Source organism: Bos taurus, chromosome 1, assembly GCF_002263795.3.
Source record: "Bos taurus isolate L1 Dominette 01449 registration number 42190680 breed Hereford chromosome 1, ARS-UCD2.0, whole genome shotgun sequence".
In the NCBI taxonomy this organism is placed as follows: Eukaryota; Metazoa; Chordata; class Mammalia; order Artiodactyla; family Bovidae; genus Bos; species Bos taurus.
Genome location: NC_037328.1, coordinates 140736343 through 140759805, shown reverse-complemented (window position 1 = coordinate 140759805; position 23463 = coordinate 140736343). Strand labels below are relative to the sequence as shown.

General features: G+C 43.3%; 1 protein-coding gene across 1 annotated transcript in view; it reads left to right on the top strand.

The window, feature by feature from the left end:
- DSCAM (DS cell adhesion molecule) overlaps nt 1-23463 on the top strand; it is a 690454-nt gene that overhangs the window by 62671 nt on the left and 604320 nt on the right. The gene's annotated exons all lie outside the window — the stretch shown is intronic.

The following is a 23463-nucleotide window of genomic DNA, read 5'->3' as shown; positions in this document are numbered from 1 at the left end:
CCCAGACCTCACAGCTGGCTCTGTGTAAATGTGCTGGGTACAGAGGTGTGTCTCAGCCTGTAAAAAGGACCCACTCTGTCATCTCAGTCTGTGGACAAGCAGGTACTTGCAGGTGGGGACAGGCACTTAAGGAGGGGAAGGCAGGCTGTGTGTGTATGCATATATCATTGTGTTTCACTGCAGCCTGCCAGTGTTAGGGCAGATGGGCATCTGAATACATATTTACCAGCATGTTATAAACTTACACTTCAGAAGCTATGTGTTTTACTTATCTTGCTAGCAATAAGGTGAGTTTAGAATTTGGACATTCATTTGCATTGGTCAGGACTCTTTGATGATGAGTGAGAAGCAAGAACCAGAAAAAAAAAGTTACTGGTTCACATAATTAAAAATTATAGGAGATACCACCTTCAGGTCTGACTGGATCAAGGTGTTCAAGTAATCTCTGCCAGGAGCACATCTCAGTTTTGCTCAGTCTTGCTGTATTGGGCTTTCCTCCAGGTTAGACTGGCCCCTCTGCAGGCCAGGAACAGCACATCGTTCACCACCAGGAGCAGCTTGGCAACAGGGGGAGAGAGTTTTCTTTCTCCATGCTAGCTGAGATGGGCTCGTGTCACATACCCATCTATGAAGCAGTCACTCTATGTAGGGTTGTGGTGGTTGTAAACTTTGTCTCATACCAGAGATGGACGGCTCCTCCCAGGAAGGCCCAGGGGCTCTTACCTTAAGGGGGATGTGGATGCCTTGAGTCCAATAATGACAGATTTGTCCATCAACCAGCCTTTAAGGTGGCAGGAGAGTGTCAGCCATGTGGATTCCATGTTGTGTGGGACTGACCTGTGCGTGGTGGGGTGGCCCTGGACACTCATGCCAGTGGTACCCACACACTCACAGATGCATGTACACACACACACACACACACGCACACACCACTGACACCCAAAGGAAGCCCTTGCAGATCTCCAGAGCCTCTGTAAAGCTGGACTTCTGATGAGCATCTGAGCAGTCACCCCTGTCTATTGTTTCTAAATTTACTTCCATTTTTGGAAGGGAGGATTGGAAGGGAGGTAACCAATCCCAACGGTATATTTTGAGGGAAAGCAGAGCCTGGTGAAGCCTGTGCCTGGCACCCACTCTCCAAAGGTGCACTTGGAGGTAAGATTTGGAGCTGGAATTCACTTTGGGCCCAGTACAGTACTCTCATATCTGCTCTCAGAGGCAAATACACCACGGTCAGCGTAAACCACGGAACTCAGCATGGTTAAAGAAAGCACATGTTTAGATCGTCGTATCTGTCAGGATAATAATTTCGATGGAAAAAGATCTATAAAAAAGGGAAAATTTTATAGAATTGAAGGATACAAGGTAGCCAGGATTATACATTTTATGGAAGAAATATCAGCAGCAAACTTCCTTTAGACATTTATTTCTCATATAGTTGCTAATGTTCATAGATTCTAATACTTTCTCTCTAATTCTAATGTTTCTCTTCACAAAATTTTTTAACCACTTAGCACCCTCAGGCTTGTTACGTTCAGGGCATCTTTGTAACCCTTATCGTGCACTAATCCCCATGGTTATATGATTTTTTTTTATGCTCTAATCCTATGGCTACAATAAGTGCCTTGAAAAAAAACCCTTGATAGGGATATTCTAAATAATTTTTAAAAATCTCAATTTTACAGTTTTATTTCTTCAAATATTGATTTACTATCTTGTTTACATTGATTTATCAAGGAAGGAATCTTGTTTAAAGAAATAGGCCTAGTTTTGGAAAATAAAACATCTCTGTTTTTTGTTGCCCAGTCTCTTTGGACTTGATAATACTCTGATATTTTTGCATAATTTGAGGATATATCCTTTTGTTAGGGAAATTATGTTATCAGTGTAAATGCCACTAAAAGCAAATAAATAGATCAACACCATTCTCATCTGTACTAAGAAAACGTAAGTTTGTTTTATAGTTCTGTGGCTGCTGTTGCTGCTAAGTCGTTTCAGTCGTGTCCGACTCTGTGCAACCCCATAGACGGCAGCCCACCAGGCTCTCCCATCCCTGGGATTCACCAGGCAAGAACACTGGAGTGGGTTGCCATTTCCTTCTCCAAGGCATGAAGGTGAAAAGTGAAAGTGAAGTCACTCAGTCATGTCCGACTCTTCGAGACCACATGGACTGCAGCCTATCAGGCTCCTCCACCCATGGGATTTTCCAGGCAAGAGTACTGGAGTGGGTTGCCATTGCCTTCTCCATTTATAGTCCTAATAAGACACAAAAATAATGTATCTTAAGTTTTTAATTATGAAAACTAGAACAGACATTTCTGTCTGCTTTTGCCCTCATCTTGTTCTACGTCTGGCAAAAATTTTTTATGAGAATTATTTTTTTGAAGTGAATGTTGAAAGAATAAATGCATTTTAAGTGAAGAGTAAAGGACAGAGAATAATAAAACAAGCTCTTAAAGCTAACACAGAGACATTTATACTTTGGCACATTTCATTCACCATTTTCATAAATAATGTTAGAAAAAACCAAAGTCCCACTTATATTTTCTGCGCGTATTTTTGATGTCTTTACCATCTATTTGTGAGTCCACAAAGCAGAGAAGCTGTTGCTTGGTGAATATAGGTGATATCATATATATAAGTGATATCATGTATGTTATGATTAATCTTTGCTGCTGCTGCTAAGTCGCTTCAGTCAGGTCCAACTCTGTGTGACCCCATGGACGGCAGCTTACCAAGCTCCCCCGTCCCTGGGATTCTCCAGGCAAGAACACTGGAGTGGGTTGCCATTTCCTTCTCCAATGCATGAAAGTGAAAAGTGAAAGTGAAGTTGCTCAGTCATGTCTGACTCTTGGCGACCCCATGGACTGCAGCCCACCAGGCTCCTCCATCCATGGGATTTTCCAGGCAAGAGTACTGGAGTGGGGTGCCATTAGGTGTCTTTAACCTAATTAACCTGAAGGAGAGAGCGGATGATGCCAGATCTTAATGTGATAATTCTGCCCTGGTTTCTCCTTGCAATAGAGCAAGCTGCTTTTTTAAAAATTAGGTATTGAGTGGTACGTTCCTTTCCCGATGAAGGTTCTGTCATTGCTGGTTTGGGTTTGACCCCAGGTCTTTTTCTGATCACTTTGACCATCAGGGACATTTCGTGTCAGAGGTGTTTCCCAGGTCAGTGGACACTACATACTCTCAGCTCTTTTGGGAGCCAAATGTGTTTCAGGATTCCTCACATTTTAGACAGACAATGCTATGCATGTTCTGAATGTTTCCTATACCCCTGGTGAACCATGGAAGATATCGCTTTAATATTTCTGCAGCAGGACTTTGGAATTTTCATTCTGAATGGGGGTAAACAAGGTCTAAATAGAGTACTCTGTCCATTTTGAGTAAACCATGAAAATACTTGTTCCATTTTCAAAGAGTTTTGAATTTTGAAATTGCAGATAAGGGGCTGGCTGTAGATGATGATGACGACCATGATTTAAATTCATACACTGTCTGGACAGTTGATGGCATCAGCCCCTGCTATTCAGCACTCAGATCGTTCCCTCCCTCTCTCCCTCCCACTCTTTCCTTCTTTCCTTCTTTCTTTCTTCCTTCCTTTTTTTTTTTTTTCTCTTCCTCTCTTTGCTTACTTCATTAAGATTGGGAGAGAGGCAGCCTTGTACGGCCTTTAAGGACTCAGGTTTTCAAGTCAATCAGACCTTTGGACACATTCTGCTTCTGCTCCTCGCTGCCTGCCTGGCCATTGTTCCATATCACTCCCAGTGCTATTTTCCTGAGATGATCGTCACATGCACTTACTCCTCAAGTGTGTTGTTTTGTGAAGACACAAGAAGGTGATGGGTGTGATGTCTCCCAGGACATAGCTAGTACTCAGTGAATGACACTGGCGATTACCACTGCTGTTGTTATCACTCCTTACAGCATCACTCCGCATTTGCTCTTCCTTTTTAAATAGCGGATTTATTCACATGAATTTGTGTGTCTGTGTGTGAAATACATTTGGTCTTTGCTTACATGCAAATTATTTGACCATACCTGCCTGCAAATATCATCCATTGTAGTTTAAATATTATCTGAGGGGTGTTGCACACAGCCATGCTTGCCCACGTGGACTGCTGTCTCCTGTGAGTTGTAGTTAGATGGATAGGTAGTTAAACAGATAGACATGGATGGTAGATAAATACATAGATAGATATGGATGATAGGAAGATGGACAGATAGAGATGGATGATGGATAATGGATGGATGGGTTAGATAGAGACAGATAGACATACACTTTCATCAGAACCCCAAATTGTGGACATGAACCAACATGAGATTCTGAATTTACTATGGATCAGAGCACACGAGAGAATCTTCCCAATAGAGTGAATGGAAGAATTCATCTTTTTTATGTTATTTCCTTACTTGGAAGCCATAGCTCTGCCAGTTTAATTGGCTCAATTTTTATCAGCTATTAGATACGTGGGGCTCCCAGGTGGCGCTGATGGTAAAGAACCTGACTGCCAATATAGGAGACATAAGAAACACAGGTTAGATCCCTGGGTCAGGAAGATCCCCTGGAGGAGGGCATGGCAACCCACTCCAGTATTCTTGCCTGGAGAATCCCCTGGATTGAGGAGCCTGGCGGGCTACAGTCCATAGGATCTCACAGAGTTGGACACGCCTGAAGTGACTTAGCATGCATGTACATAGACATATATTTTTGATCCTAAAAGACACATGGGCAGATCTCTGTAGGCAAATCGATTCTTTGATGGCTCTTATCATTTGTTACTGAAGGCCCTCAATCCTGGTTATTTCAAGATGCTTCACCTCCTCTCCAAAGGAGCTCTTAGGATTTCAAGCTGATTATTGCAGGCGCTTAAAGACAAAGCCTCATTTGGCCTATTATTGAACAGGTGGGATATGCATGTGGTCTTTGCAACTTTCTATTTGTCTCAGTAGCTAAAATTTGTATTGTCTTTAGGACTAATATCTTAAATTCATGATTTTATTTGATTCTTTATTCACCAGTTTGAATATTATGGTTGAGTATGAGTACATAATACCACCCTTTCTGTGACTGGCATTTCGATTTTTCTGGGTAAATAGATTACCTCTTGATCTGTTTTCAGTTTTCTTACTCCCTGCCCGCAACCTCCCCCCTGCCCCCCTGCCCAGTTCCCTTTCATTTGTGTTTCTCTGCACATACTGCAGTGGTGTCTCCAGGGGACCTAGTCTCCTTGTTCATGTTTCAGACTTGAAAGTGGTATTCAAATGCAGCCGTGTTTTACAGATTGGCAATTTTGATGTAATTAAGCTTCATGAATATGAAGATTTTTGTCGAATTCCCACGATGCCCCATGGTAAGGATTTGCAATGAAACTCCTTCTCAGCTCACTGTGACCGGTACATATCCATTGGGTTCAAGGGCAGCCTCGTGTTTACTCATAGGAAGTGCAAACCATGTATTAGTTCATTTTTAACCTTGTTAGAAGCAGCCTGAGAAGCACATTTGTCCAGAGGGCTCAATAAAAAACGAGAAGGTCAGTGTCTCCCTGGATCCAGGGTCTTTCGGGAATGAAATGCTACACTGTGAACTTGAGTAGGGGTGACATTTGTGGAATTGCCTTTGTTATGTTTTCTTCTGCTGTGATTGGCTTTATCCCATGAAATCTCAAAAGGAGCCAAGTTCTCTGTCACTGGATTGGGCTTCTTCCTCCCTTCAGGGCTCCGGTGCAGCTCCTGGTAGGAAAGCTTTACCTGACCAATTTGTTCCCACCCAGCAGCATCTTCTGCGCTGGAGATTACTGCTGGTTTGTCCTTGATATTTTATTTTCTTTTGCAAATAGATAATCATTCAAAACTCAAAAATGTTTTTAAAAGTCTGCAGAGGAAATTCTAGTCCCAACCCAAGCCCTTCACCCCTCTATTCCCAGGTCTGCATACCCCCTTTCAAATCCACACCTGATGTTATTCATTTGTTATCGGTTCTTCCAGAAATTCTCTGTGTGTAAGCAAATGAGTAAAAATGGATCACTTTTTTTTTGATTGGAGTCTAATTGCTTTTTGATGTTGTGTTAGTTTCTGCTGTAAGTCAAGGTGAATCAGCCATATATACATATATATATACACATATCCACTCCTTCTTGAACTCCCTCCCCACGCCCCCCATCCCACTCCTCTCGGCCATCACAGAGCGCTGTGCTGCGCTCCCTGTGTTGCACAGCTTCCCACTAGCCCTCTGGCTTACACATAGCCCTGTGTGTATGTCAGTGCTGCCCTCGATTCGTCCCACCTCCTCCTTCCCCCACTGTGTCCACAGGTTTTTTCTCTACATCTGCATCTCTATTCCTGCCCTGAAATCGGTGCATCTGTACCATTGTTCTAGATTCTATATATATGCATTGATATGTGATATTTGTTTTTCTCTTTCTGACTTACTTCACTCTCTGTGACAGACACATGGAGCACTCTAATCCAACCCCCACGTTCTAGCAGATCCGTTTCTGCCTGTCAGTGTGAAACTAGTGGCTGTGTAGCTTCAGGATAAGTCTTCTGAGCAGGAATGTGGTTACTCCTGTTTTATGCAGCTTTCTGGCTCTCAGCTGAAAAGAAAACCTTGGATTGGCTCCATTTCACTGTCTTTTTATTTTTCAATTTGAAAGTCACTGGAACTAGCCCTCCAATGTTGTCATTAACTCCTTTTACAATTGTCAGTGAAAATGGCCTGAATAATTAGGCCAAGGAAGAATCGCATCTTAAGGGCTAATTATTGATGTATTCCTCCTGTCAGCCTGAAAGTTACCTCTGGGGATGGAGATTAGGCCCCTGAGTGAACACCGCTCATCACTAAGCTTCAGTGTACCCAAGGTCACCGGAAGGTGATGTTATATACTCCTCTATGGCCCAGAAAGAGAGCAAATCCTGCACAAAACTTCCTTATAATAAAGATTTGGCTAAAATAGGCATTTGAAAAAATTTTTTTCTAAATGTAATCAAGCAAATATTTTAATTTTTTAAATAGTTGCTTTTTTGTTTCTTTTAGTCGCTCTTTCATGTCTAACTCTCTGCAACCCCATGGTCTGTAGCCTGCCAGGCTCCTCTGTCCATGGAATTCTCCAGGCAAGAATACTGGAGTGGGCTTCCATTTCCTCTTCCAGGGGATCTTCTGAACCCAAGAATCAAACTTGGGTCTCCTGCATTGCAGGCAGATTCTTTACCATCTGAGCCAACAGGGAAGCCCCTGCTTTTATATAGATAGGCACAAAACAACTAGCATGCCATACTTGCATTAAAAAGTTAATGTAGATACAGTTGACCTTATTAGTCTTTGTTTAATGAACAAATTGATATGTTCCCAATTTTGATCCACATTAGTTAAGATACGCTACAAGAGGACACATCTGCCATCACACCCTTACTTAGGCTGATCTGATAGAGTTCTGTTGATTTCTATTTCTTGCTTTCCTTGCTATGGGCCTGAAATCAGTAGACATGACCATTTCTGTCCACATGTCATGTGTAATTAAACTCTAGCCTTTAAACTGCCAACATCAAAGATGGTTAGGAAGAAAAATTATATTATTGCAGTTCATTGTCTTGAGGTAGCAGCCACAACAAAATGAGGCAGACACGTGGCAGTGATAGCACAAAAATTATGCATCTTGTTCTTTAAAAATAGAAAACATAACAGGCTGTACCCACATAACACTTTTTATATTGAAGCATCTCATCGTGAATTCTGGCTTCTCCCTGTCAGCTTGGGGTCGGAGTAAGTAACTAACACAGTGCTCCTTTGACAGTGCAGCCACTAACAGAGCAGGGGACAATAGTGCTGGCTGTTGCACAACAGGGCTGGGCTGCAGCGTTTGCAAAAATAGATGAAGAACTTCTACGTTAGGATTTTGAAGGGACTCACGAGGAACCTGAAAGTCATTAGCATTTGTGTATGAACATAATGTAGAAATTTCAAGACAGATACAATGTGGACTTTAAAAGGGTGTAGAGGAGGGGACAAAATGAAATGGGAGTGCTGTTTTAGCTTCCTGAAGCTGGGACCAAGAGATATGCCTGATCCTTGAACATCTCGTTTCTGGAAGAATGTCTGCCAGTGTGCTGTCTGCCTTGGCGCCCGACGCACCAGAAGGACACAGGCTTGGGCTTCTGAGGCTCCAAGCATGATTGTAATGACTCAAAGTGATTTGACCTGTCGTTCTTCCATAATTGGTTGCAATTTTTACCCAGAAGAAAGAGTACGTGTGTGCATGCTCAGTTGAACCCGACCCTGTGCGAGCCCACGGACTATAGCCGGCCAGGCTCCTCTTTTTCCCCAGGTGAACTCTTTACCATGTGAGCCACCAGGGAAGCCTGGTGTGGCACTAGTGGTAAAGAAACTGCTTGCCAATGCAGGAGACCAGGGTTCAATCCCTGTGTTGGGAAGCTGTCCTGGAAAAGGGCATGATGGCAGCCCTCTCCAGGATTCTTGCCTGGAGAATCCCATGGACAGAGCAGCCTGGTGGGCTATAGTCCATGGGGTCGCAAAGAGTAAGACACGGCTGAAGCCACTTATCATGCACTCTACTCTTGTTCTTCTTAAAGAGGAAAACATTTCCCCAGTGCCTTCAGAAGATTTCCCCTTTTTGTCTCATTGGTAGAGTTGAGTCACATGCCCATCTCCAGACCAACCACTGGCAGAGGGAATTAGTTTTATTTATTTATTTATTTTAAGTTTTATTTTATTTTTAACTTTACAATATTGTATTGGTTTTGCCGTATATCAACATGAATCTGCCACAGGTATATATGTTTAGTGTGTTTGACTTAAACATAATTCACCCACTAAAAAAAATATAGTGATATTTGCTTCAGAACTGAATCAAAATATCTCTTGGGTAATCAACCAACTATTCCTGCTGTAGAAAAGATGTGGAGTATAACACACTGCAGTCCTGGTTAAGCTGAGGTAGAAATAGGTTCCCAATGATAAGAGGATTTACGTCTTTAAATCAATGAGTAACTTTATTTTATTTTGGGCTTCCCTGGTGGCTCAGAGGTCTGCCTCTAATGCGTCTGCCTCTAATTCGGGAGACCTGGGTTCGATCCCTGGGTCAGGAAAATCCCCTGGAGAAGGAAATGGCAACCCACTCCAGTAGTCTTGCCTGGAGAATCCCATGGACAGAGGAACCTGGTGGGCTACAGTTCACGGGGTCGCAAAGAGTCGGACACAATTGAGCGACTTAATTTTCACTTTTCACAACTTTATTTAACTTCATAGCAGCCTTCAGGTTGGAAGAAGCAAGGGAGTTGCTCTCACAAGTGTATAAATCAAAGGAGTGGGAACTCACTGATGAGATGATACAGACAAGACATGAGCAAATATTTAGGATTTATCTGCTTTTCAAATGAGAACCAAGACTTGTCAGTTCTTAGAGCAGTTCCTATGGTTTCCCAGGTGGTTCTAGCAGTAGAGAACCTTGTCTGCCAATGCAGATGTGAGAGACGTAGATTCGAAAGTCTGTATAATCAAAGCTATGATTTTCCAGTAGTCACGTACAGATGTTGGACCATAAGTGTGGAAGAACTGATGCTTTCGAACTGTGGTGCTAGAGAAGACTCTTGAGAGTCCCTTGGACAGCAAGGAGATCCAACCAGCCAATCCTAAGGGAAATCAACCCTGACTATTTATTGGAAGGACTGATGCTGAAGCTGAAACTCTGAGACTTTGGCCACCTGATGCAAAGAACTGCCTCATTGGAAAAGACCCTGATGCTGGGAAAGACTGAGGGCAGGAGAAGCAGGCAGCAAGAATGAGATGATTAGATGGCATCACTGATTCAATGGATAACAATTTGAGCAAACTCCAGGAGACAGTGAAGGACAGGTAAGCCTGGCGTGCTGCAGGCCATGGGGTCACAAAGAGTCGACTGGACATGACTTCCTGACTGAAAACAGTAACAGAACCGTTCAAGGCCATGTGTCAAAACCGTCAGGGGACTGGACAAAGAGGTGTGAAATTGTGAACCGTTTAGGAGGCTCAAAATAAACATATTTCATAGACTTCTGCACCCCTACGGCTACCCCACAGCCAGCCATGCTGCCAAGGAGAGTCTGGGCTCTTCCTCCAGGCTGGGCTTGTGCTCTGGCTCCTGAGCTGGACAGTCAGTTTTGGGAACTGTCTACCTCAGCCTGGGAAAGCTCCTGAACCAAGCCCCTGCCTGACCCACTCCCCTTTGAATGATGTTCTGGCACATTCAAGGCTGTCTCCTTGCGGCCGGGATGATGATGCAGGTAAGAAGGGCCTAAACACCTCCACCCCCGGGAAGTTGACGAACATCCTCACTTATGTCTGAGCCAAAGCACTTAGAGAGTGATAAGTGGAAATGTTGCCTCAAGCATTGGGCGAAATGTGAGGAGTAGATGGGAATTGATTAGAGATGCTTTGGAGAAAATAAAGCCTTCCCCAAAGAGGAGGGTGTTGTTTTTGATATTTGACCCCTGGAAGCAGTTCAGTTCAAAAGGAGACAGAAGAAGTCATCACTCATGGTTTCATGGCACCCCATAAGGTGGTCAGTGGTGGCTCCCTATTCCTCTTCTCTTCCACGCCCCCCGCAAAAGAAGCTGGATCCTATCTTGCTAGAGCCCCACTTTCTCCATCAAAGCCGCTGCCTCCCCAGATAAGTACCTGGGGGGGACCCCGCTTCCCTCTCCACATCTCTTTCCAGAAGCTGATACCCACAGGTAGAACTACAGGTGAGGCAAAGTGAAGTGCCGAGAGAACTAGTGCCAAGCACCCCAGAGAAGGGCCAGCCTCACCCGCGGTGACTGTGGGTCCTCCGTTCCTGCACAGCTTCTCGGTCTGGTGCCTTCACAGGGGCTTGTTACCCCTCAAACTTCTTCCTCTACCGTCTCTAACATGGAACCGCCAGGTCACGTGGTTATTAACCACTGCTTACCACTGTCCTCATTCCCAGGTTATCACACTGAGGTTTCATTGCCAGGGCCTAAAGGACCATCTATTCAGAGCAAGTATTTTGTTGATCCACAACAGTGTAACATTATCTGTGGTTAAATATTCTTTTAAAATTCTTTTAAAATTCTTCTTTTAAATTTCTGTTTACAGAAATAGTCTAAACAGAAAACAAAAATAGTAAACAGCAATAGTCTACTTATTGAGACTACAAAGAGTCTAATGGCATTGCCAGGGGAGGATGCAGAAGAGGTGAGGAAGTAGAAGGAGGTGAGGAGCAGGGCATGTGGGATGCCTCTGCTGTTAGGGGGCCGGGTGTCCAGAGGTGGCAGAGGCAGGTGAGCTGGGGTTGGGGCAGAGACAGCAGTCCTTTAAGTCCTGGTAATGTGGAGTGTGGCTGGCATCTGGGGGCATATCCATGCCAACTCCTCCTCCGCAGCCAGGTGCAGGGGCCAAATTACTGTCGACTTAGGGGTGATGAGTGACTTGGGGCCATGAAAGCATGTGATGCCCAGTCATGGCTCAGTGAGGGGTACCATTCGGCTCAGGATAGCCTGGGCAAGGGAACCATCATGCTGGCAGTTTCTAAAACCAGACGTATAGGGATAATTTGGTGAGCAATTGTTCTATGACTCCGGTCACCTGATGAAAACTTTCAGTGTACATTTGTGTTTGTGTGTGCAGGCATATATATTTGTGTGTGTGTGTGTGTGTGTGTGTGTGTGTGTACATGTTGTATGTTCTGTCACTCAGTCATGACTTCGTGGACTGTAGCCCGCCAGGTTTCTCCGTCCATGGGATTTCCCAGGCAAGAATACCGGAATGCGTTGCTATTTTTCTCCTCTGTTTCTCCTGCATTGGCAGGTAGATTCTTTACCACTAGCACCACCTGGAAAGCCTGTGTGTATATATATGTATACACAAATAGAGAAAAAGGTTGGAGAAAGCTTTTAAATTTTTGCCTTAATTAATGATCAAGATAATCATGCAAGTTGTTGAGTATTTTAAATGTTTTGCCTAGAAGTATGTGCAGTGTGGTAGTTACCGAATCTGTCGTACTACTTTTTCAAAATCCTAATTTTTAACTATTACAAGAATATGCAGTATACCAGTTTTGCCATCTTTGTTTTTCCATTTATTTTTCTTGTCAATCTGCACATGTTCTCTTGCATGCACCAACTTCACTCTCTCTATTTCTCCAGCTTGCATGAGTGCCTCCCCCTCCCGCATGTAGTACATTACAGCCCAGCCCACGTTGTGGGGGCGCTTTCCATGTGCAGGATGCACGAGTGGGTCATTCCAGGACCTCTGGACATTCGGAAGCAGCTGGATGGTGCTTCCATTTTTCATGCAAATGAATGGAATCGTATAAATCAGCCAAATGTGTTTAGTGTTGAAAGCCTTTTCTGAGTTTCTGAGTCATAAAATGATAGATGTCACTATAATCTGATGAGTTTTGAAGGTAAACAGTGATAGAAGGAGTATTTTGAATGGACATGGTTTCTCAAGCAACTTGTAGTTTATATTCTAGCTATACTAAAGTTTCTGTCTTATAACTTATGCTGTTGAATCTACATCCTGTCTCGAGAAATGTTGCCATTTTAGATTTGAAAGAAAGAAAAGTGAAGTCACTCAGTTGTATCTCACTCTTTGTGACCCCATGGATTGTAGCCTGTCAGGCTCCTCCATCCATGGGATTTTCAAGGCAAAAATACTGGAGTGGGTTACCATACCCTCCTCCAGGGGATCGTCCTGACCCAGGGGAAGATCCACTTTAGATAGGAGAACCAGATCTTGAACTATGGTTTAGGTAATGTAATTTCTTGGAGAGCAGTAAAATTTATTTAATAATAATAGAAACATAAAATTCACCATATTACATCAATGGTTACTCTGTGTCATTAATCTAAGACTGATGTTTAATCAGATATTTTGAACTACTCAATTTGGAACATTTAATAAGCTATTTTTATAGTTATTTTCTTAAATATGCCTGATGGAGAAACACTAGAGAAGATTCAAAACCACTTTGCATAAATAGGATATAAATAAAATGCTTCCCTAATAGCTCAGTTAGTAAAGAATCCTTCTGCAATGCAGGAGACCTTGGTTTGATTCCTGGGTCGGGAAGATCTGCTGGAGAAGGGATGGGCTACTCACTCCAGGACTCTTAGGCTTCCACTGTGGTTCAGCTGGTAAAGAATCTGCCTGCAATGTGGGAGACCTGGGTTCGATCCCTGGGTTGAGAAGATTCCCTGGAGAAGGGAAAGGCTACCCACTTCAGTATTCTGGCCTGGACAATTCCAGGGACTGTAAAGTCCGTGGGGTCGCAAAGAGTCAGACAGGACTGAGCAACTTTCACTTTCACTATGGACTGTAGCCCGGCAGGCTCCTCTGTCCATGGAATTTTCCTGGCAAGAATACTGGAGTGGGTTGCCATTCCCTTCTCCAGGGGATCTCCCTGATGCAAGGACTGACCCAGGACCTCCTGAGGCTTCTGCATTGCAGGCGGATTCTTCACTGCTGAGCCACTATGCCTAGGTAGCACATTAAATCATCAAAATCGTGAGAAATGATGCTGATTGTTATTCCCGTGCCTGGAAACATTTTCATTAATTGCCTTAACTTCCAGGACATCAAACAACTACCACAGAGGGAAGGAAAGAGAAATATTAGGGAGAAAAGGTGCAGGAGGAGAGCATAAATTCTTCATGAAAGAGTCCATTAGACTGTAATCCTAGGAAAATGTCATCGATTTGACAGCTCCCAGTGTGCGCATCTGCAGCCAAACCTGAAGCTGGAACAAAATGAAGCTTTTCTTTTTTTCTTTCATTTCCTGTGTCTGTATTTGTACAATGGAATAAAAGAGTATGAGTGTGTGACTTCTGGTACTTTAAAAATAATTTTTAGAACCTTGCAGCTTTATTTTTTAATCTATTTTTGAAAGAAAAAAATATTGTAAATTCCCTTAGATTTTAAATTATGCATCTCATTTTTTTTCACGTTCCAAGCTTTTCATGTTTGTGTATATGCTAATGAGAGGCCTAATTGCAGATAATTTGCCTCAATCTTTCCCCAGACACTACTTGCGGAAGTGAGAAACATTGTAAATTCTGAGTTTGGCTTTACACTCTTATTAGAAAGGGTTAGTTCATTCATCCATTTAGAAAGCATTTATTGAGCACGTACTGCATACTGGCTTTTCTCACTCTGTCAAACTGGGACCTGCAATTGAAGTTCTCCAACCACATTCATTTTGAATCTCTGTCTTGGCCCAATGAGATCAGAATCTCAGGCCTGGATTTTGGGAAGCCAGAAGTTCAACGAAGTCCACATGATTCTTAATTTTCTCACTTTATTCTTTTTTTTTTTAGTTTTATTAAAAAATAAGGACGCCTTTGACTGCAGCACATCAGGCTTCCCTGTCCTTCAACAACTCCAGGAGCTTGCACAAACTGATGTCCATCGAGTCGCATATGCCATCCAACCATTTCATCTTCTGTCGTCCCCTTCTCCTCCTGCCTTCAGTCTTTGCCAGCATCAGTATGTTTTCTGGTGAGTTGGCACTTTGTATCAGGTGGCCAAAATATTGGAGCTTCAGCTTCAGCATCAGTCCTTCCAATGAATACCCAGGACTGTTCTCCTTTAGGATGGACTGGTTGTATCTCCTTGCTAACCAAGGGACTCTCAAGAATCTTCTCCAACACCACAGTTCAAAAGCATCAATTCTTCAGTGTTCAGCATTCTTTATGGCCCAGCTCTCACATCCATATATGACTACTGGAAAAGCCATAGCTTTGACTAGATGGAAATTTGTCAGCAAAGTGAATTCTCTGCTTTTTAATACGATGTCTAGACTTGTCAGCTTTTCTTCCAAGGAGCAAGCATCTTTTAATTTCAAGGCTGTAGTGACCATCTACAGTGATTTTGGAGCTCCCCAAAATAAAATCTGTCACTGTTTCCATTGGTTCCCCATCTATGTGCCATGAAATGATGGGAACAGATGACATGATCTTCATTTTCTGAATGTTGAGTTTTAAGCCAGCTGTTCCATTCTCCTCTTTCACTTTCATCAAGAGACTCTGTTCCTCTTTCCTTCTGCCATAAAGGTGGTATCATCTGCATATCTGAGTTTATTGATATTTCTCCTGGCAATCTTGATTCCAGCTTGTGCCTCATCCAGCCCAGCATTTTGTATGTTGTACTCTGCATATAAGTTAAATAAGCAGGCTGACAATATACAACCTTGAAGTACTCCTTTCCCAATTTAGAACCAGTGTGTTGTTCCATGTCCAGTTCTGTTGCTTCTTGACCTGCATAATGGTTTCTCAGGAGGCAGGTCAGGTGGTCTGGTGTGCCCATCTCTTTAAGAATTTTCCAGTTTTGATGCACACAGTCAAAGGCTTTAGTGTAGTCCATGAATCAGAAGTAGATGTTTTATCTGAAACTCTCTTGCTATTTTTATGATACAACAGATGTTGGCAATTTGATCTCTGATTCTTCTGCTTTTTCTAAATCCAGCTTTTACATCTAGCAGTTCTTGGTTCATATACTGCTGAAGCCTAATTTGAAGGATTTTGAGCATTACCTTGCTAGCGTGTGAATTGAGTGCAATTGTGTGGTCGTTTGAGCATTCTTCAAAATTGCCCTTCTTTGGGATTGGAGTGAAAACTGACCTTTTCTAGTCCTGTGGCCACTGCTGAGTTTTCCAAATTTCCAGCAGGCATATTGAGTACAGCACTTTAACAGCATCCTCTTTTAGGATTTGAAATAGCTCAGCTGGAACAATCAGTTCCACTAGCTTTTTTGTAGTGACGCTTCCTAAGGCCAACTTGACTTCACACCACAGGGTGTCTGGCTCTAGGTGAGTGATCACACCATCATGGTTCAGTTCAGTTCAGTTCAGTCGCTCAGTCGTGTCTGACTCTTTGCGACCCCATGGACTGCAGCATGCCAGGCCTCCCTGTCCATCACCAACCCCACTTGAGAATACTCAAGTTATGCCACCCAACCATTTCATCCTCTGTCATCCCCTTCTCCTCCTGCCTTCAATCTTTCCCAGCATCGGGGTCTTTTCAAATGAGTCAGTTCTTTGCATCAGGTGGCCAAAGTTTCAGCTTCAGCATCAGTCCTTTCAATGAACACCCAGGACTGATCTCTTTTAGGATGGACTGGTTATATCTCCTTGCTAACCAAGGGACTCTCAAGAATCTTCTCCAACACCACAGTTCAAAAAAATCAATTCTTTGGCTCTCAGCTTTCTTTATAGTCCAAATCTCACATCCATACATGACTACTGGAAAAACCATAGCCTTGACTAGACGGACATTTGTTGGCAAAGTAATGTCTCTGCTTTTTAATATGCTGTCTACGTTGGTCATAGCAAGCATTTTTCAATTTCATGGCTGCAGTTACCATCTGCAGCGATTTTGGAGCCCAAAATAATACAGTCTGTCACTACTTCCACTGTTTTCCTATCTATTTGCCATGAAGTGATGGGACCAGATGCTATGCTTAGTTTTCTGAATGTTGAGTTTTAAGTCAACTTTTTCACTCTCCTCTTTCACCTTCATTAGGAGTCTCTTTAGTTTTTTCTTTGCTTTCTGCCATAGGGGTGGTGTCATCTGCATATCTGAGGTTATTGATATTTCTCCCGGTAATCTTGATTCCAGCTTATTGCTTCATCCAGCCCAGGGTTTCTCATGATGCACTCTGCATATAAGTTAAATAATCAGGATGACAGTATACAGCCTTGACATACTCTTTTCTTGATTTGGAACCAGTCTGTTGTTCCATGTCCAATTCTAACTGTTGCTTCCTGATCTACATACACATTTCTCAAGAGGCAGGTCAGGTGGTTTGGTATTCCCATCTCTTTCAGAATTTTCCACAGTTTATTCTGATCCACACAGTCAAAGACTTTGGCATAGTCAATAAAGCAGAAATAGATGTTTTTCTGGAAGTCTCTTTTGATAATAAGTGCTTTTTGATAATCCAATGGATGTTGGCAATTTGATCCCTGGTTCCTCTGCCTTTTCTAAAACCAGCATTAACATCTGGAGTCTCATGGTTCACGTACTGTTGAAGTCTGGATTGGAGAATTTTGAGCATTACTTTACTAGAATGTGAGATGAGTGCAAATGTGCGGTAGTTTGAGCATTCTTTGGCATTGCCTTTCTTTGGAACTGGAATGAAAACTGACCTTTTCCAGTCCTGTGGCCACTGCTGAGTTTTCCAAATTTGCTGGCATACTGAGTGCAGCACTTTCACAGCATCATCTTTTAGAATTTGAAATAGGTCAACTGAAATTCCGTCATCTCCACTAGCTTTGTTCGTAGTGATGCTTCCTAAGACCCACTTGACTTTGCATTCCTCTATGTCTGGTTCTAGGTGATTGAGCATACCTTTGTGATTATCTGGGTCATGAAGATCTTTTTTGTATAGTTCTTCTGTGTATTCTTGCCACCTCTTCTTAATACCTTCTGCTTCTGTTAGGTCCATACCATTTCTATCCTTTATTGAGCCCACCTTTGCATGAAATCTTCCCTTGGTATCTTTAATTTTCGTGAAGAGATCTATAGACTTTCTCATTCTATTGTTTTCCTCTATTTCTTTGCACTGTTTGCTGAGGAGGGCTTTCTTATCTCTCCTTGCTATTCTTTGGAAATCTGCATTCAGATGGGTACATCTTTCCTTTTCTCCTTTCCTTTTTGCTTCTCTTCTTTTCACAGTTATTTGTAAGGCTTCCTCTGACAGCCATTTTGCTTTCTTGCATTTCTTTTTCTTGGGGATGGTCTTGATCCCTGCCTCTTGTACAATACCATGAACCTCTGTCCATAGTTCATCAGGCACTCTGTCTATCAGATCTAATCCTTTGAATCTGTTTGTTACTTCCACTGTATAATTGTAAGGGATTTGATTTAGGTCATACCTGAAGAGTCTAGTAGTTTTCCCTACTCTCTTCAATTTAAGTTTGAACTGCTCAATAAGGAGTTCATGATCTGAGCCACAGTCAGCTTCTGGTCTTGTTTTTGTTGACTGTATAGAGCTTCTCCATCTTTGTCTGCAAAGAATATAATCAGTCTGATTTCAGTGTTGACCATCTGGTGATGTCCATGTGTAGAGTCTTCTCTTGTGATGTTGGAAGAGGGTGTTTGCTATGACCAGTGCATTCTCTTGGCAAAACTCTATTGCCTTTGCCCTGCTTCATTCCGTATTCCAAGGCCAAATTTGCCTGTTACTCCAGGTATCTCTTGACTTCCTACTTTTGCATTCCAGTCCCCTATAATGAAAATGACATCTTTTTTGGGTGTTAGTTCTAGAAGGTCTTGTAGATCTTCATAGAACCGTTCAACTTCAGTTTCTTCAGCATTACTAATTGGGGCATATACTTGGATTACTGTGATATTGAATGGTTTGCCTTGGAAACAAACAGAGATCATTCTGTCATTTTTGAGGTTGCATCCAAGTACTGCATTTAAGACTCTTGTTGACTATGATTACTACTGCTTTCTTCTAAGGGATTCTTGCCCACAGTGGTACATATAATGGTCATCAGAGTTAAATTCACCCATTCCAGTCCATTTTAGTTCGCTGATTCCTAAAATGTCGACATTCACTCTTGCCATCTCTTGTTTGACCACTTCCAATTTGCCTTGATTCATGGACCTGACATTCCAGGTTCCTCTGCAATATTGCTCTTTACAGCATCGGACTTCTTCTTCTATCACCAGTCACATCCACAACTGGCTGGTGTTTTTGCTTTGGCTCTATCTTTTCATTCTTTCTGGAGATCTTTCTCCACTGATCCCCAGGAGCATATTGGGCACCTACCCACCTGGAGAGTTTATTTTCACTGTCGTATCTTTTTGCCTTTTCATACTGTTCATGGGGTTCTCAAGGCAAGAAGACTGAAGTGGTTGGCCATTCCCTTCTCCAGTGGACCACATTTTGTCAGAACTCTCCACCATGACCTGTCCATCTTGTGTGGCCCTACACTGCATGGCTCATAGTTTCATTGAGTTAGACGAGGCTGTGGTCCATGTGATCAGATTGGTTAGTCTTCTGTGATTGTGGTTTCAGTCTGTCTGCCCTCTGATAGAGAAGGATAAGATGCTTATGAAAGCTTCCTGATGGGATAGACTAACCAAAGGGGATACTGGGTCTTGTTCTCATGGATGGGGCCATGCTCAGTAAATCTTTAACCCAATTTTTTGTTGATGGGTGGATCTGTGTTCCCTCCCTGCTATTTACCTGGGGCTGAACTATGGTGGAGGTAATGAAGATAACGGTGACTTCTTTCAAAAGGTCCCATGCAGGTACTGCTACACTCATTGCCCCCAACTCTGCAGCAGGCCACCACGACCCACGCTTCTGCTGGAGACTCCTGGACACTCGTGGGGAAGTCTGTGGCAGTCTCTTGTGGGGTCACTGCTCCTTTTTCCTGGGTCCCGGTGCACACGCGGTTCTGTTTGTGCCCTCCAAGAGTGTATTTCGCGGTCCTGTGTAAGTTCTGGCTGCTCTATGGTGGGGATAATGGTGACCTCTTCTGAGAGGACTTGTGCCATACCCAAGTCTGCTGCCAGCGCCCCTGTCCCTGTGGCAGTCCACTGCTGACCCCTACCTCCACAGGACATGCTCAAACACAGTTCTGTCTCAGTCACTGTGGGGTCCCTGCGTCCTGGTGCACACAAGGTTTGTTTGAGCCCTCTGAGTGTCTCTGGCGGGAATGGGGTTTGATTCTAAATGTGAATTCGCCCCCCCTACTGTCTTGCTGGAGCTTCTCCTTTGCCCTTGGCTGTGGAATCATTAAGATCGTTTTTGTATAGTTCTGTGTATTCTTGCCATCCATCTTCTTAAATGGGTATAATTGTGAAATGAAATGTTTTCTGCTTTATGCTCTACCAGTAAACAGTTCTTTTCCCAATGCAATTTTCTGAGCCCTGGTAAAACCAAGATAGCTGTCTGGAAGCCATTAGCTCTTTCCTTCCAGGTAAGCACTCAGGAGCTGGGTGGTTGGGAAGGATGTAAGAGGAACAGTAATCTTTTAACATTCAGATTACCTGACCCTTCCTGCAAACTAGTATATAGCCTGACTCCTCCCCTGCCTCCTTTGGGTCAGCTCTCTTGTGGTCACCTGAGATACTGTCTCCCAGGCTTCAGTCCTAAGATTCCCAAAAGTTCTCCTTGGGATGAGCAGTCATAGGATCTACTTTCTCAACATGTTTCCTATACATCACACAGCAGTTGTAAGTATAGTCATCACACCCCTGGGACTTATGTATCTTCCAACTGGAAGTTAGTACCTTTTGACCACCTTCCTCTGACCTCCCCTCCCCACAATGAGCCTCATTTTCACTGTAGAGCAGATGTGGATGAAGTGGACCATATGTCAGGTCAGCTCATGCTGTGACAAAAAAATAGGACAGAGTAGGTAGCTTAAACAACAAAAATTTATTTTTTCACTGTCATGGAGGCTGGAAAGCCAAGATCAAGGTGTGGGCAGGGTTGGTTTCTCCTGAGACCCTCTCCTTGGCTTCTCAGTGCCATCTTCTCACATGATGGCTTCGCACCATCACATGGGCTTTCATCTGTGAGGGCACCACTGGCATCTCTCCATATGTCCATATTTCCTCTTCTTATTAGGACAGAAGTTGGAATGTTTTGAGAGCCACTCTAATGGCTTCATTTTAACTGAGTTACCTCTTTGACGATCCCAGCTGCAGTCACATTCTGAAGTACTGACGGGGGATAGAAATGGAGGGGAGTGAAAAAATTCAGCCCGTAACAGGGCAGAAGAGCCCACCTTTGGCTGCAATAGGTCAGTCTCAGCCATTCCGAGCCAGTGTTTCCCAGTTTGCTCTGTTAATGCTTCAGGTGTTCTGTGGGTATAATTGTCTCACTTTAAATCATCACAGCTCAGTTAAGGCTCCGAGAAGTCCTCCAAAGGAGACTAGTGTAACTGAATCTAACTCAGGGTATCCCAAGATTATTGAATCATGGTGCTCCAATGTTAGCAAAATTCCTAAACAAAGTGAAACAAGAGGTCAGGGGCCTGAAGGAAGGCCACCCAAGTGTGAGTTACAAGTGAGACTGACAACTTGCTTTACCAAATTCAAGATATTGTAACATATTAAGTGTCTACTACTTGGCTACTAGTTGCAGGCAGTAGCCATCATGCAAATCCAACTCACACCAGCATGGCCTGCATTCAGGAACAGCTATATACTATTACATGCCACAGTTTCTCCCTCCATCCACCCATCTATCCATCCACTTGTTGTTCAGTGGCTAAATCATGTCCAACTCTTGGCTACCCCAAGGACTTCAACAGGCCAGGCTCCCCTGTCCTTCACTATGTCCTGGAGTGTGCTCAAATTCATGTCCTTTGAGTCAGTGGTGCTATCTAAACATCTCATCCTCTGTCACACCCTTCACCTTTTCCCCTCAGTCTTGCCCAGCATCAGGGTCTTTTCCAATAAGTCAGCTCTCCTTATCAGGTGGCTAAAGTATTGGAGCTTCAGCATCAGTCCTTCAGTGAATATTCAGGGTTGATTTCCTTTAGGATGGGGCTTCCCTTGTAGCTCAGCTGGTAAAGAACCCCCCTGCAAAGCAGGAGACCTGGTTCGATCCCTGGGTTGGGAAGGTCCCCTGGAGAAGGGAAAAGCTACCCACTCCAGTATTCTGACCTGGAGAATTCCATGGACTGGGCTTGATCTCCTTACAGTCCAAGGGACTCTCAAAAGTCTACTGCAGTGCCACAGTTCAAAAGCATCAACTCTTCAGTATGCAGCTTTCTTTATAGTCCAACTCTGACGTCCATACATGACTATTGGAAAACCCATAGCTTTGACTATACAGACTGTTGGCAAAGTGATGTCTATGCTTTTTAATATGCTGCCTAGGTTTGTCATAGCTTTCCTTCCAAAGAACAAGTGTCTTTTAATTTCATGTCTGCAGTCACCATCCACAGGGATTTTGGAGCCCAAGGAAACAATATCTGTCACTGCTTCCTCATTTCCCCCTTCCTATTTGCTTCCGAATGATGAGACTAGATCCCATGATCTTAGTTTTTTGAATGTTGAGTTTTAAGCCAGCTTATCCACTCTTGTCTTTCACTCTCATCAAGAGGCTCTTTAGTTCCTCTTCACTTTCTACCATTAGAGTGGTATCATCTGCATATCTGTTCAGTTCAGTTCAGTCTCTCAGTTGTGTCTGACTCTTTGCAACCCTATGAACTGCAGCAGGCCAGGCTTCCCTGTCCATCACCAACTCGCAGAGTCTGCTCAAACTTATGTCCATCGAGCCAGTGATGCCATCTAACCATCTTCTCTGTTGTTCCCTTCTCCTCCTGCCTTTAATCTTTCCCAGTATCATAGTCTTTTCCAATGAGTTGGCTCTTTGCATCAGGCGGCCAAAGTTTTGGAGCTTCAGCTTCAAGTATCAGTCCTTCCAATGAATATTCAGGACTGATTTCATTTAGGATTGAGTGATTTGATCGTCTTGCTATCCAAGGGGTTGTTGATATTTCTTCTGGCTATCTTGATTCCAGCTTGTGATTAATTCAACCCGGCATTTCACATGATGTACTCTGCATAGCATTTAAATAAGCAGGGTGACAAAATATAGCCTTGATGTACTCCTTTCCCAATTCAGGAGTTCCATGTCCAGTTCTAACTGTTCCTTCCTGACCTGCCAACAGATTTCTCAGGAGGCAGGTCAGGTGGTCTGGTATGCCCATCTCTTTAGAATTTTCCAGCTTTGGTGCACACAGTCAAAGGCCTTAGGGTAGTCAATGAAGCAGAATTAGATGTTTTTCTGGAACTCTCTTGCTTTTTTTATGATCCATCAGATGTTGGCAATTTGGTCTCTGGTTCCTCTGCCTTTTCTAAATCCAGTTTGTACACCTGGCAGTTCGTGTTTCCGGTACTGTTGAAGTCTAGCTTGAAAGATTTTGAGCATTTCCTTGCTAGCATGTGAAATGAGTGAAATTGTATGGTAGTTTGAACATTCTTTGCCATTGCCCTTCTTTGGGATTGGAGTGAAAACTGACCTTTTCCAGTCCTGCAGCCACTGCTGAGTTTTCCAAATTTGTTGGCATATTGAGTGCAGCACTTTAACACCATCATCTTTTAGAATCTGAAACAGCTCAGCTGGAATTCCATCACCTCCACTGCTTTTGTATCCATCCAGTGGAAAGCACTTTATTTTACTCCTGAATCTGTGCTTTGTGCTAGAACACAATTCAGCCTAATCTCTGCAGTCTCGGAGTCCTGATTCTGTTCTTTCCCACACACTCTGGACATCCTATCAGGTAATGAAGGAAAGAGAGACGGTGCACATTGACTGATACACACGGAGTTTCATGCAGCACAGTCCTTCGTGGGTTGTCAAGAATGGATACCTCACGTGAGGACAGGAATTTCTCCTCCCCAAGTTGCGGGGTTTCTTGTCCCTGTTTTCTCCTTACATGAGTGAAATGAAGCGGTCAGGATTGTCTGATT